We start from the raw sequence: 16,302 nt of genomic DNA, 5'->3' as shown, positions 1-16,302 counted from the left end.
GCCTTAGGTGTTCCTCTTTCTATGGATTATGTTACTGCATCTAAGTCAAGGTTAGAATATGCTAAGTTTTGCATTGAAATTGGTGTGAAGGATTCGATTCCTAAATTTGTGATGTAGTGTTGCAGGATGGGTTAGCCACTTCGATTGGGGTTATGGTTCCTTGGTTGCCTTCTTGTTGTAAAAGTTGTAATGTCTTTGAACATAATGAGAAAGGTTGTATAGAGGTTCAAAAATATGCTCCGGTTGTGGTGCAGGTTTGGAAGAAGAATTATGATTCCTTGGATAAATGTGCTGAAGTTGTTGTTGTTGGAGGAATTGAGGCATTGCAGGAGTCTGGTCCTACTGTTGGTAAGGGTTGGAGAATTGGGTTAGCTCTCATGTGGAGGAACTGGGTGCAGATTTGGTTGAGGAATCTAAAGCCATTAGTGATTCTAAAGTAGGTTTGACTGTTATTGAAGAGAATGCAATATTGGCTATTGTAGAGGATTTTCCTGTTCTACAAGCCTCTTCGCAAAAGAAGAAAGCTAAAATGAGGGGGTAAAGACAAAAACAACTTGATGGTTCTTCGAATCAGTTTGAGGTGTTAGTGACAGCTGCTGGTATAGAGGGTGCTAGAAAACCTCAAGCTGCTTCTATGGGTGTTGTTGCTCTTTTGAATGAAATGACAAACAAGAAGAAATATGTTAAGGACAATGTTGTGGCACCTTCTGTTGTGGGAGCTGTTAGAGGGGAGGTAAGTTCTATTTCTGCTCAATGATTGTTTGTTTTTGGAATGCCAAGGGGTTTAATAATCCCTTGAAGCATGTTCAAGTGTTCTTGGTAAATATAATGTGGATGTTGTTTGTCTTATGAAGACCCGAGTAAGGGCTGTTAATGTTGACAAATTGATTGCTTGTTTTTCTGCGGATTGGGAAAGCTTTTCTAATCATGAGTGTACTGAAAATGGGAGGTTGTGGATTTTTTTAGAAAAAATGGTTAGCTTTTTCTGTTTTAAAAGTTTTTGATCAGTCTTTTTCTATTGTTGGTAAGGTTAGTGGTCATAGATGTGTCATAACTGTTGTTTATGGTAGTAATAATGGGATTGATAGGAAAAATATTTGGAGGCAATTAGAAGATGTGGATAACATAGTGGGGTTATCCTCTTGGTTGATAGGAGGAGATTTTAATGTTATTGCTAGTGCAGAGGAAATCTCTGATTTTGAGAGGATATGACCTTATGACTCTGCTGATATGAAGGCATTAAGAGGATGTATGAATTCCTTGGTACTAATGGATCATCCTTTTGTGGGGCCTTTGTTTACTTGGTCTAATAGGCAAGAGGAAATTTTTTTAGCTCGAAAGCTTGATTGATACTAATCAATACTCGATGGCTTGAGGATTGTCCTGACTCTTTTTTTGAGTTCAAGGCTCAAGGGGTCTTTGATCACTGTCTTCCTTTGGTTTCTTTTTTAAGGAAAATCATGCAGACAGACCTAAGCCTTTTAAATTCTTTAATTGTTGGGCTGGTCATGGTGAATTTAAGGATGCAATTAAGGAATCCTGGCAGTTAGATGTGTTTGGTAGTGCTATGCATTGATTGTTTGTTAAATTGAAAAGACAAGCCGCGACTTAAGGAATTTAACATATGTTTTTTGTTGATATCTCAAGGAGAGTTAAGGCTAAAAGAGATCAACTTGAACAAGTGCAGCTTACAAATCTGTTGTAAGCTGGGAGTTGCTTGGAGGATGAGAGGACTGTTCAATAAGAGCTTCATGACCTGGAGGTGGCTGAAGCTTCATTCTATAAATAGAAAGCTAAAGGTCATTGGATACAAGAGGGTGATAGAAATACAAAGTTCTTTCATTCTACTGTATTGGGGAAGAGAAAGAAAAAACATTGTTAGACTGCTTTATGCTGAAGATGGCAATCGGTTGGATACTTTTGAGGCCATGTCTGCTGAGATGGTGCGCTTTTATACTAAGCTTATTGGTTTTGAGGATGCAGAGGTCAAAGATTGTAATGTGGAGCTTCTTAAAGATTTGATGGGGTATGAGTTACCTCGGGGGGTTACTGATGCTTTACTGATGGAGGTTTCTAATGAGGAAATCAAGGCTTCCTTATTTAAGAAGGAAAATGAGAAGAGCCCATGCCTAATGGGTATACTGCTTATTTTTTCAAAGTGGCCTAGGATATTGTGAAAGATTATTTCCTGGCTACTATTAGGGAGTTCTTCCAGATTGGTTCTCTCCTCTTTGCTTTTAATGCTACAATAATTGTGTTGGTGCCTAAGTCTCCTAATACAGGTATGGCTATAGATTTTCTCCCTATTTCATGTTGCTCGGTAGTTTATAAAAAAATTGTTGGTATTCTTGTGAACTGGTTGGTTACTTTTCGACATGATTTTTCCAAATCAGTTTGCTTTTATTAAGGGTTGTAGCATTGTTGATAACACATTGTTAGCCCAGGAGATTGTCATGGGTTATTCTCGTAGTTCTCTTTCTCCTATGTGTGCTATTAAAATTGATCTAAGGAAAGCTTTTGATTCTATTTGTTGATATTTCCTGATGAAAGTGTTTGCTTCCTTAGGGTTGCCTGAGGTATTTAGGGGTTGGATTAAAGATTGTGTTACTGGTACTCGATTTTTTGTTTCTTTTAATGGGAGTTTAGTGGGCTATTTTAAAGGGTGAAGGGGGATAAGGTTGGGTGATCCACTGTCCCCTTACCTTTTTGTTGGAGTCATGAATGTATTGTCTCATTTGTTGAATGTTTTGCTAGGGATGGTTTGTTTTGTTTCATCCGAAGTGTAAGAGAGTTTCTCTTACACACATCAATTTTACTGATGACTTGCTTATATTTTTCCATGGGATTGAGGACTCATCTTGGGTGTTGCTGGGGTTCTTTTAGTATTTTATGATCTATCTAGTTTGCAGCTTAATACGAGAAAGTCCGAGCTTTTTGTTTGTAGGGTGCAGAAGGATGTATTGTGTAGAGTTCAGGCTACTACTGGATTCAAGTTGGGGAAGTTTCATGTTCGATACCTTGATGTGCCTTTAGTAAACAGGAAATTAACTATAAAGGACTATTTTCCTTTGATTGATAAGATTAAAAGTAAACTGAGTGTGTGATCCAAGATGAAATTGAGTTATGGTGATAAGCTGCAACTCATTCAGTCTGTTTTGTTTAGTATATAAAGTTTTTGGTGTAGGTAGCTGGTTTTGCCAAAGGAGGTTATCAAGCAGGTTGAGCAATTTTTTATGAGGTTTATTTGGAAGAGTGATGACTTGCTAGCTAGGGGTGCTAGGGTTAACTGGCAGCAAATGTGCTGGCTAAAGTCTGAGGAGGTTTAGGCTTAAGGAATTTAGTTTGTTGGAATAAGGTGTATTGTTTTCTTCTGATTAGGAATATCTTAGCTAGTGTTAGTTCTCTTTAGGTGTCATGGGTTAAGGAGTATGCCCTGAAAGGGTTTGATTTTTGGATGCCAGCTACAAGCCTCAGCTTAGTTGGATATTGAGAAAGTTGCTTAAGCTTAGGAATGAAGCGTCTAAATTATTTTCTAATGTGGTGGATTGGAATATGGTGAAAAGCAGTTGGGTTTGGGAGAGAGTTAGAGATAGAGGGAGAAGGTAATGTGGGAACATTTTCTCTAGTTTCCTTTGCATATTCCAAGAATGTGAATTGTTACTTGGATGGTTATTTTAAATAGGTTGCCTATTAAAGACAGGCTTATTCGTATGGGGTTTGAGTCGAATGAGTGTTGTGACCTTTGTGATGAAAGGTTAGAAAGCAGAGAACATTTGTTCAACGACTGCAATTTTGTTGGGGGAGTCTAAAGTAGAGTTATGCAGTCATATAGGTTGCCTTGCAGGTCATTGTGCTGGAATAAAACTCTAGCTTGGGCATTCGCCAATTTCAAGGGAAAATCCCTACTTGTTTGTATCATGAAGTTGGATTGGACTTGTTTTTTGTATTTCGTTTGGGAAGAGCGTAACTTCAGGCATTTTAGGGGCTTCTCGTTTAGCTGAAGAAATCTTTGAATGCATTAGGATGACTGTTTGTGCTAAGTTGCAGGGTTGTAGTATTAACAAACTTGATAAGGTTAATCTACAACTTTGTCTTAACTGGAGAATTGGTTGATTTCATTCTTTTGCTATTGGATTTATTGTGTTGTTGTTTTGGCTGTCCATTTGTTGAGGGGAAGGGTCCTTGGAGACTGGTGGTCCACTGGAAGATTCACTAGACAGAGCTTATTTCTTATGCTGAATGGTTTTGTTTTCCTGCTTTTATAATATGATTTTTTTGATCTAGGTTGAGATGTTTCTTTGGATTGGTTCGATGTTTAGTTTAGTGACTAGTGGGGTTGATTGTTCAATGGTTCTTTGTAGGAGGTGATCCTGCTTTTTCTTTTGGGTAATAATATTGAAATTATCCAAAAAAAAAATTTTCTTTCTATTTTCTTTATTTTTTAATTTAATTATCCTCAAAATCAAGACAAATTCATTGAAAATTAAAATTTTTATCTATAATACCTATCATCTAATTAGTGTGACATCAAGATATATAAATATTTTTCCTTTCTCAACCTCTCCATTAAAACTTTGAAAAAAATATTTTTACGTTGGTGAATCAAAGTAAGTCCAAATTTTAAATTTTAAAAAATATTTTTTATTTACTAAAATTTCTCCTACATTCTTAATTTTTTCTATTTCAGATTAAATAAATTCTTGAAATTTTAATTAAAACCAATTATATTCTTGAAGTCGGTTAAACAATCAATTCAACTTCCTTTCCACGTCATCATTCACACAACAATTATCACATTAATATCGTAACAATCAATATTAATCAAATGAGTACTAATATTTGGGGGGTTTTATAAAACAAGAAATAATAAATTCCTTTTTCAGGATATAATCCTTTTTACGGTGGACGTTGATCAAAACAAAACCGCGTAGTATAATTGTCCGACCCAAAAACAATTACCGCAGTTTCTCTTTCACTGGCAAAACTCTCGAGATAATGTTCTCAAGTTTTTTATTTCACAATATAACGTACTCCCAAGATTAATTGCTCAAATAGGGCGAATTGCACAGTGTTGGCCGTAGGTCGCCATGCCTTCCGGGCGACCTACAATGTGGCAGCTTCCCAACGATCAAATTAACGTCGCACATCGCATGGGACATGCACAACCCAACCCATAGGTCGACATGCACTCCGGGCGACCAAGGAGGTCGCCATGCACGCCAGGCGACATGGTAGGTCGCCATGCACGCCCTGCGACCTTATCCTGCGCCCTGCTCCCCACTGCATGCTCGCCTGCTCCTGCTACTCCATGCACCTTTATTCACTGCATTATTGTAGCATAATTTTCGATGCTTCATGCAGTATCATTTGTTGCTTCATGCAGCAATTATTGCTGCAATCCACGAGAATCAACGGCTCGTGATTCTTCAATTATTGGTGCATGGCAGTCGGCCCTTTAATATATAGGGGGTATGATATGGGGGTTAAGGAAGCATAAGAAAGAAAGGGAGAAGAGTGTCGAGAGAAAGGAAAGGAATAAGAGGAAGAAGAAGAAAGGGAGTCTGGCAAGCAAACATCGAGGTAAATTTTCATTTTATTTAATTTAAATTAGTTTATTATTTTAAATTATTAGTTTGTTAGTTTAGGGTTAGGGTAAAAAATTTACTTAATTAGTTAGTTTGTTAGTAGTTAGTTATATATAAAAAAATATGTAATTAGTTTGTGTTAGTTAAATAGTTAAGTTGCCATATGATTTGTTGAATTTATATTATATAAAAAATTTAGTTAATTAGTTTTTTAGTAGTGAATTATAATTAAAAAATCGTTTATTAGTTTAAGTTATATTAAAGAATAGTTTATTAGTTGAAATTATATTAAAGAATAGTTTATTAGTTGTTTAAAGCAAAATTCACGTTTAAGTTATATTTTAAAAAGTTTAGTTTGTTTCTTTATAAGTTTATTATATTATAAGTTATTATATTAAATTTTTTTTTGTTGTGTTGTAAATTAGTTAGTCACTTAACTTTAGATTATATTAAATGATTTTTTAAATATGTTCTTTATTTTTTTTTACAGATTCATTCCAATGGCTGACCAAATTTCACTGCTGAGACTTGACAATGAACGTATTTCAAGTCATTTGGGAATAATGTGAAAAAATATTTGTTTAATGAATTATAATTAATAAATATTTGAATATTATTTTATGGTGATTGTGATAAATGTTTTGCATTATTTAATTATAGGTGGACGAGCAGCGAGTCCTTCATCTTCGGCTACATAAAGTGCCCAAGCCACACCCATTGATAGAAGAAAACTTGCAAGAGGCTGGATTTTGGTATGTAACATTTGTGCGAGATTACAAGTTGGTCCCAGGTTTGATCAGTGCGTTGATTGAACGTTGGAGACCATAAACGCACACGTTTCATTTGTTATGTGGCGAATGCACGATAACTTTGGAGGATGTGGCAATGCAACTCGGGGTCCAAACTAATGGGATGCCGGTGGTAATGTCACATGAGTTTAATAATGTGGCACAACTTTGTAACTTGTTTCTTGGGAAAGCGCCGTACCACCAGAGTGTAGAGGGTGGCGGGTGAGGTTGTCATGGTTGAAGAATGAATTTCAACTTCAACCAAATAGTACGGAGCACGAAGTTATATATGCAACACGAGCATATATATTACAGTTGATTGGGGGAATTTTGATGCCTGATAAATCTGGTAGTTATGTTCACACTCAGTATCTTCTTTTTTTAACAAATTTTGAGAATTGTAGGCAATATAGCTGGGGTTCGGCGATATTGCGTTCTTGTATCGTGAGATGTGCAAGGCGTCATTAGTCGTGAATGATAATAATACAGCAGAAATCGATGGATGTCTGTTGCTGCTATAATTATGGGCTTGGCATAGACTTCCATTTTTGACACCGATTAGTCGGACTACGGTTGACTTTCCACTTGCCGGAAGGTAATATGAATCCTCTATTTTAATATAAAATATTTATTAGAAAATATTTATTTTGATTAAAATTATTGAACAAAATGTCTCTATTTTGTTTTGATTGATATACAGATTGAGGCATAAAATTAAAGGCACGGGGTTGGTGCACAACAACATTAAAGAGTTCAGGCTGAAGATCGACATTAAGGCCAAAAAAGAGGTATGTATAATCTGTATTTTTTAATTATTATTTAAATTAACTATATTATTTGATTTAAATCAATTTTATTTTTTTTAATTTTATAGTTTAATTGGAGACCATACATGAATGAAGAATTATTTGCGTTAATACTGCACGATATTTTAGATGGGTTTCAATATTGGTGTGTTGTTACACCATTGATCAATTTTGCTTTTTTTGAGATCCAATTTGGGGATAGAGTCTGAGGCAATTCTACTTCCACTAACCTATTCCGCGGAGTCTATGGGATCATGACCTCCTCCAAAACTTAGATGGTCATCGACCGGTGAATTGGGTTGAGACGCATGACGACCTGCATAAATTTGATGGTCGTCGTAAAGAAGGCGTTAATTGGGTTGAGAAGCATGCAACCTACATTAATGCTTGGAACAATAGGGCTTCATTCATGCCAACTCTTGACGCCATTCTAGACGACGACTTTAATTTTGAGACTTCGGCTTACCTTGCTTATTTTTGGGATAATGGAAAGCCGTTCCTCACAACAATAGTAGAGAGGCGAAAATTTTTGAGGTTTAAGAAAATATTTGGTAAAGCTGAATACTCTCTACCGAGTGGGAGTGGGAGTTCATCTCTACAACCTGAAGCGGAAATGATCGATGTGGATAATAGCGCTCCACAACCGTTCGGCGATGCGGGATCATTGCATCACGCAGTTGATGATTCTACTGTCCCGGCATACATACCAGAGTTTGTGTAGCCTGAGCACCCATCTATTCTCCTACGTTTTCGTCGACGTATGACTTTGAACACATGGCAGTTCAAATGCCCCCAATGAATGAGGAGGATGGGTACAATACTCCTGAGCAACCACAACGGCCACAACGTATCAGACGTCCGCCCCGACATTATCATCAACAACACCCGGCATCGACAACAATTGTAAACTCGTTTGCTATTTATTACAAATTATATATTGAAATTAGACTAGTTTTTTTAACCTTAACAATGATTTTTAATATCAAATCATTACTAGTATCATTAGTATCAAATAATTAAATATTTAGTAATTCGACTATTTTAAATCATTAGTATCAAATAATTAAATATTAATAATAAATCATTATTAATAATAATTAGTAAATCATTAGTATCAAATCATTAAATATTTAAAAATCATTAATAAGTTCGACTATGTATAAATTTAAACTCGAGTAGTCCACACTTGTACACTCATTTGTTATTATTCTATAATTATTAGTAATAATTATTAAATCATTAGTATTAAATCATTATTATAAAATCATTACTAAATAATTACTATTAAATCATTATTATCATTATTATTATTAAATCATTATTATAATGATTATTACTAAATCATTATTATAATGATTATTATCAAATTATTATTAAATCATCAAATCATTAAATATTTAAATCATTATTATAATGATTATTACTAAATCATTATTATAATAATTATTATCAAATCATTATTATAATAATTATTATCAAATCATTACTAAATCATCAAATCATTAAATATTAAATTCATTATTAAATAATATTTAATTATTATTAAATCATTTTTATGGTTAATTGAACCACACGTCCATGGAAATCTGTTAAGTCCTCGAATTATAAATGTCATATCAATTAGGTCCCTTATTTAAAAACCCCGATCGAATATTTTATTGACAAAAATTACATAAATTCAACTTAAATGTGACGATATAATAATTTATCACCCTATTAGTAAATCATTATTATTATAATTTCATTATTATTAATAATTATTAATCATTACTATCAAATCATTAAATATTAATAATAATTTCATTATTACTAATCATTACTATCAAATCATTAAATATTTAAATCATTACTATAATGATTATTACTAAATCATTATTATAATGATTATTATCAAATCATTACTATAATGATTATTATCAAATCATTACTAAATCATCAAATCATTAAATATTAAATTTATTATTAAATTCATTATTAAATCATTATTTAAATTATTATTAAATCATTTTTATGGTTAATTGAACCACACGTCCATTCAAATTGTTCAAGTCCTCGAATTATAAATGCCATATCAATTAGGTCCCTCTATTACTAATCATTACTATCAAATCATTAAATATTAATAATAGATGGGTGTCTCATACTGCACAAACTCCGGTATGTATGCCTGGACAATATTAGTTATGTAACGAAAATAGCGTTAATTGAACCATAAATGATCCGGATAAATACATAGAAATACATATATGATTACTAATGATGAGACCTATATTTTCGTAAATTAGGACAATTGTTTTTTGAATGGCCTTCACCCCTACATAATCCGTATCTCTTTGCTTGACCTCTCTCTCTAGCATGGAAATCCATACTGGTATGAATTCGAGTGGACTCAGGTCGACCCTTTGGACTTCTGCGAAGCATTGGATTTGGTAGCCATTCATCATGATCCTTTTTGGGCCAATATATTCATTCGGGATCTGTCTGAACGCATAGCTGTAGACATTTAATATCCTACATAGGTGGAAGCATTCATCAACATAAATGTATGCGCTTACACCAGCATACATACATGCAGCGACTACATGAGCACATGGATATTTCCATGCCTGAAAACGACCACAATCACACCATTTGTGTCGTAAATCAACTCTAAATGTTTGGTCTTCTCCTCTGACGTTACGGCGTATGCACGACATGACAAATGTATGACCAACTCGGTCGAAATTATAAACAACCATTGATGTTGCCAATCGCTCATTTGCTTCCATTGATTCCACCACTGTAGGAGCCCAAGTTTTACCTCTATTTATGAGACTCTGAATTTCCTTGCCTTTGTCCGACCAACCTTTAGCCAATCTAAAGTACGTCTCTTTCACCACACTCGCTATTAGGAGATGGCGTGTACCTTTTAGTACCGAATTAATGGCCACAACAAGGTTTGTGGTCATATGTCCATATCTCCGACCTTCATCGTATGCTTGCGACCATTTTTCCCGCGGTATTTTTGAAGCCCACTTCCAAACACGCTGATCATCGTAAAATACCTTCAAATTCTCCAATCTCTTATCAAAATTTGGTCGACGTAGTTCGTATCATGTTCCATAATATATTGTGTTAAACCGCAATTAAAAAACCACATAAAAAATGCACAAATATTGTAAATAAAACTTACCCATGCTGACTATCTCGCTACGAATATATGCGTTATGAAACTGGTCGATACTATTCTTGCCAATATGACGGATACAAAATGTCGGATATGCATACGGAGGTATCCAACGACTTCCTGGTCGTTCAATTACCGCCAAAATACCCGTTCCTCTATCGGATATCAAGCAAACTCCATCTTCACGAATGACATATTGACGTAGATTGGTCAGAAAGAAATCCCAAGCCTCTGTTGTCTCTCCCTCAACAATGGCGAATGCAATTGGGAAGATATTTCGCTCACCATCTTGAGCAACTACCATCAAAAGTACATGCCTATATTGACCATACAGCCACGTACCATCAACTTGGATCATACGTTTGCAAAATGGAAATCCTTCAATACATGCCTTGATTGCCCAAAATAGTCTATGAAATATTTTATTCCCTGGCAGAAGTTGACCTTCTTCGTCATATGCGGGCATGGTTTGAGACTTCACTATGGTTCATGGGATAAATCGCTTCATTGCTTGTAGCAAATGTGGTAGCTCATTGTACGATGTATCCCAATCTCCATATGTCAGCTTCATTGCCTTCATCTTCGCATTTCATACCTTGCCATATTTTACTTGATATCCAAATTGGCTTCGAATAGATGCAGCTAACACTGAACAAGATATCCTTGGATCATTTTCAACCATCGCCTTCACGTATTCACATATTACATCGGAGTCCAATAGTCGGTGGTCTTGTTCGATGGAGTTTCGCAAACATGTGTGCGGACCATTGTACCTCGTGATGACCCAAACATCGTGCCTTTGATGCAGTATTTTATATATTTTGCGTATAGGGTTTTCTGGTTGGACTCTGCAACATAGACATCAACATGGCATTTGATGCAGTACTCTTTAATCGCCAGCGTAGCTTCATTTTTTCCTTTGAATTGCACCCCAACTGAAAATTCACCAGAATTATCGAATGATTCAGTCATTTGGTACGGAGGTAAATGTGGCATTTCTGGGAATTCAGGTGCCCTCATCGCATCATAGTCTATCTCAACATGTGAGGAGTAGCTTCATACGGTGCCAGAACTTCATCAATTGCACCTCCACCAAAAATATTTTCGTCACCGCCCAAAATGGGTTCTTCGGTTTCTTCATCTTCGCTTGAATCATCATGAATTTCTCCCCATCGATTTTCAGCGTCAATATCAACAACCAATTCCGGTATGTTTCTCGTCTCATACTCTGTTGCTGCAGATGTCCCCCCGACTTCATTTACACTTTCCAATAGTGCCATAAAACTGTTCGAGAACCTTTATGTCGGCTCCTCAAACTGACTATATAAAGCCATTTCAGATGGATTTTGAGCCAGACCTCTTGATGACCCAGGAACATCACATATGTTACGCACATCAACAAATAACTCAATAACTGCTATATTGGTTGACTCATGTAATCCAACCATGGTTCCAATATCATCATCTTCTTCAAGTGGAACTGCATCATATGTGACTGGGTTGGGGCATATCATAAACCTATACCTCAAACCATCAACTGCAGCTCAAATTTTTCTTTCTATCTTATGCTTCATTTCTATAAATGTGATTTTTTTGAACATCATATTTATTGGTTTTTCAGACTGAAAAACTACTCCGACCTTATTTTCCATAATCTGTCAATTATAATGGACAATCGTGAAAAAGTTGTTGCTCATTTTCTCTACAAATAAAAAAATAAATTAATTTAGATTAAAAAATTAGATAAGATAATTTCATAAAACATTAAATCATTAAATATAATATAATATACTATTATATTAATGATCAAATAAAATTTGTTATTTAACTTGATTGATTGATTGATTACTAATATTACTAATAATGATTTAATAATTATTATTAATCTAATGATTTAATATTTAATGATTTAATAATAATATTATTTAGTCATGATTACTAATAATTATTTATTATAAATATTTAATGATTTAGATTTGATACTAATCATTTAGTAATTATTACTAATAATCATGATTAGTTTGATAATATTTTTTATTTTTTAAAAATATCAAACAAATTTGTTAGGCAAAATATCGAAATAATGCGTTGGCAGGATTATTTCATTCAATTAATTTTTAATCCTTACTAATTTACACATACAATATAAATTAAACAAAATATTTTTTTAAAACAACACTAAATATTTTTAAACACAATATTTTTTTAAACAGAAATTATCTCGCACAAATTAGTTTATATAATCTAATATAAACTTACTAACTAATAATTTACACATACACAACAACAAAAAATTGACAACAAAAAATAATAAATTACTCACGTATTTATGCCTTATTCCTTTCCTATCTTTTCCTTCTTTGTTTCTTTCTTCGAATCATCTGTATGTTAGCAAATATTGTGAAATAATGCCCTGTATGTGTAAACCGTTTAATTCATTTAAACAACAATAACTCCCACAAATTAATTTTATACAATCTAATATATTATAATATAACTTAAACTAATAAACTATTTCTTTATTATAATATAACTTAGTTAAAATAACAAACTAATTAAGCACTAATTAATTTTTTTATAATATAACTTCAACTTCAAAGAACAACCTAATATACGTTTAAAGACACTAACAAATTAATTAATATTTTTTATATTTAATAACTTAAACTAATAAACTAATTAACTAATTTTTTATATAATATAATATATAACTTAAACTAACAAACTAATATAATATAACTTAAACTAACAAACTAATAATTTATACTAACAAACTAATTAACTAGATTTTAGTTTTACCCTAAACCCTAAACTAACAAACTAATAATTTCATATAATAAACTAAATTAAACAATAAAAAAAATACCTCACGAACTATGTTTGATCCTTTATCTTCTTTTCTTCTTCTTCATTTTCTTTCTCTCGGCAAAGTTTATATGTGCTTATGCTTATGCTCATGGTTATGCTTCTGCTTCTACCCTAAACCCATATCCTTTATATAAAGCAAAAAAAGCGTTGGACAGAGTCATTAAATTTGACTGTTGAAGAAAATAATATTAGCATTGAATCGTATAACTATTGAGCATTGAAAGGTTGCATTTGAACAGCAATATTGGCTTCATTTAGCAGCTAAATTAACGCTGCAATAATGCAGCTATGGATGCAACGCATGCAGCTACGGATGCAGGAATCTCCCAGCTATGGATGTAACGCATGCATGAGGGATAGGGTTAAAGCTTGGTCGCGATGCAGGAATCTCCCAGCTATGGATGCAATGCATGCATGAGGGATAGGATTAAAGCTTGGTCGTGGTGCAGGTGCAGGAATTTCCCATAGCTTGGTCGCCGGGACTCCATGGCGACCTACCATGTCGCCGGGACTCCATGGCGACCTACACCCACGTGCATGGCCCATGCACAGCTCCCGCTCCCACATGCCCATGCAGAGATCTCCCACATGCATCGCTCCCATGTCGCCTGGCGTGCATGACGACCTCCTTGGTCGCCCGGAGTGCATGGCGACCTACGGCCAACACTGTGCAATTCGTCCTATTTGAGCAATTAATCTTGGGAGTACGTTATATTGTGATATAAAAAACTCGAAAAATTATCTCGAGAGATTTGCCTCTTTCACTTGTCCGAAATTAGACCCCACGGAATAATTAAGAACCTACCAATAGGAATTAGCAAATGACAAAAAGGCCAAAACTATTGCCTGAAGACTCCCACGTGTCAAGATCTACTGTTTCAAATCAAACACATTACTCAACCAAATATCACAATTTGATAATTCAAGGGACTAAAACAATAATTCCACCCTTGGGAAAACTTCAATAAGTTACATTTTTAACACTGAATCCCAAAAAATAAAGAAAGCTTGAATCTCCTGCCACTATAGATAACAGGAAAAAGGCTCTTTTTTTTCATTTGTTTTTGTTAATTTTCGTTTTAAAAAAATGTAAAAATCCCTTTGGGGAATGCAGAGAGATGAGAAGTTCATCGTTGACATGGCCTGAGCATTGTGGCAACCGTAAACGATCCATTGGCGGCCGGAATTGTCACCGGAAACACGTCGAAGACGGGTGCTCCATTCATCGGTCATCCAGTCATAGCTTCTCCTATCTTCTTTTAATCTTTCATTTCTCTTCGTTCATCTCTCGTTTTGTAAATATAGAGTAAATTCAGTTCAAAGGGTGTTCTTTTTTAATTTCTCGAGCTTATAAGTTACAAAAATGGCGGAGAACGCTACTAAGAACGAGAACCCATCTTTGCAGCATGGGAAATACGAGCTCGGTCGTGTATTGGGTCAAGGAACTTTCGCCAAATTCTATCATGCAAAGAATCTCCAAACGGGGAAGAACGTCGCCATGAATGTCGTCGGCAAAGAGAAAGTGATCAAAGTAGGGATGATGGAGCAGATCAAGCGGGAGATTTCCGTCATGTAAATGGTGAAGCACCCAACTATCGTGGAATTACACGAAGTTATGGCGAGCAAGTCCAAGATTTACATCGCCACGGAGCTCGTCCGCGGTGGAGAATTGTTCTCGAATGTCGCCAAGGGTCGTCTCAAAGAAGACGCGGCCAGAGTTTACTTCCAACAGCTTGTTTCTGCCGTCGATTTCTGCCACAGCCGAGGCGTTTACCACCGTGATTTGAAGCCGGAGAATCTGCTCTTGGACGAAGATAGCAACTTGAAAGTCACCGATTTCGGACTCGGCGCTTTCTCGGAACACTTGAAACAAGACGGCTTGTTACACACGACGTGCCAAACACCAGCGTATGTAGCCCCGGAGATCATCGGATAAAAAGGATACGACGGAGCCAAGGCAGATCTTTGGTCTTGTAGGGTGATTTTATAGTTTATACGTCCTTCTCGCCGATTTTTACTGTTTCAAGATGATAACATTGTGGCAATGTATAGAAAGATTTACAGAGGTGATTTCAAGTGCCCGCCATGGTTTTCGCCTGAAGCTCGTAGATTTATCACCAAGCTTTTAGACCCGAACCCGAACACCCGAATCACAATCTCGAAGATCATGGACTCGTCTTGGTTCAAAAAATCAATCCCAAGACCATAACAACAAAACAATAGCTCGAATTCGAAGCTTTCAACGGCGATAAGTCATCAAAGCCCGAGACTTTGAACGCTTTCCACATAATTTCATTGTCGGAAGGCTTCGATCTGTGGCCGTTGTTTGAAGAGAAAAAACGGGAAGAAAAATAAGAAATGAGATTCGCCACCACAAGGCCGGCGAGCAGCGTGATGCTCGAAGAGGTGGCAAAATCGGGAAAGTTCAGCGTCAAGAAGAGCGAGTCAAGGGTGCGGTTACAGGGACAAGAATACGGAAGGAAAGGGAAACTAGCCATCGCCGCCGATATATTCTCGGTGACGCCGTCGTTTTCGGTGGTGGAAGTTTAAGAAAGAAAACGGCGACACCTTCGAGTACAATCAGTTCTGCAGTAAAGAGCTGCGACCGGCGCTTAAAGACATCATGTGGACATCGCCAATCGAGAACACGACCGTTGCTTGATGATAATATTGTTCTTTGTAATTTTCTTTTAACGTCGTGATTGTTTAAAAACTTTGTTATTGTTGTTGTTGGATGGTGTTGATGTTTGTGTTGTTGAGTGCCAGTGGGCTGCTCTATTGACAATTAATCTTTGTCAGCAATTCTCTTCTTGTTTTCTCATTTCAATTATAGGGGATATCTGGAATTGATTCATCGTCATATCATATAGGCAACACTAATCATCGCTTTCTAACCAAGGGGTAAGAGTTTCTTGCTATTTTGGTATTGCAATTTGGATAACATAGCCCACACTAATTATAGGTCACGTGAGATTGAACTTCCCATGAGCTGTAATCTGCTGTTTTACACCTTTGTCTGTACGTCGGTATAAGGCTACTCGTCATCTTGTAAAAGAAGATGCGTTTTGTGAGGGTATATCGTTGGACAC

The 16,302-nt window shown here is 35.5% G+C and overlaps 1 pseudogene; it reads left to right on the top strand.

Moving 5' to 3' along the window:
- The first annotated feature begins 14,252 nt into the window (after nt 1–14,252).
- On the top strand, nt 14,253–15,972 carry LOC120147955 (annotated as a pseudogene).
- Nucleotides 15,973–16,302: the final 330 nt, after the last annotated feature.

This window comes from Hibiscus syriacus, unplaced genomic scaffold (assembly GCF_006381635.1).
Source record: "Hibiscus syriacus cultivar Baekdansim isolate YM2019G1 unplaced genomic scaffold, ASM638163v2 tig00110945_pilon, whole genome shotgun sequence".
Classification (NCBI taxonomy): Eukaryota; Viridiplantae; Streptophyta; class Magnoliopsida; order Malvales; family Malvaceae; genus Hibiscus; species Hibiscus syriacus.
This window is presented reverse-complemented; position numbering and strand designations above follow the sequence as displayed.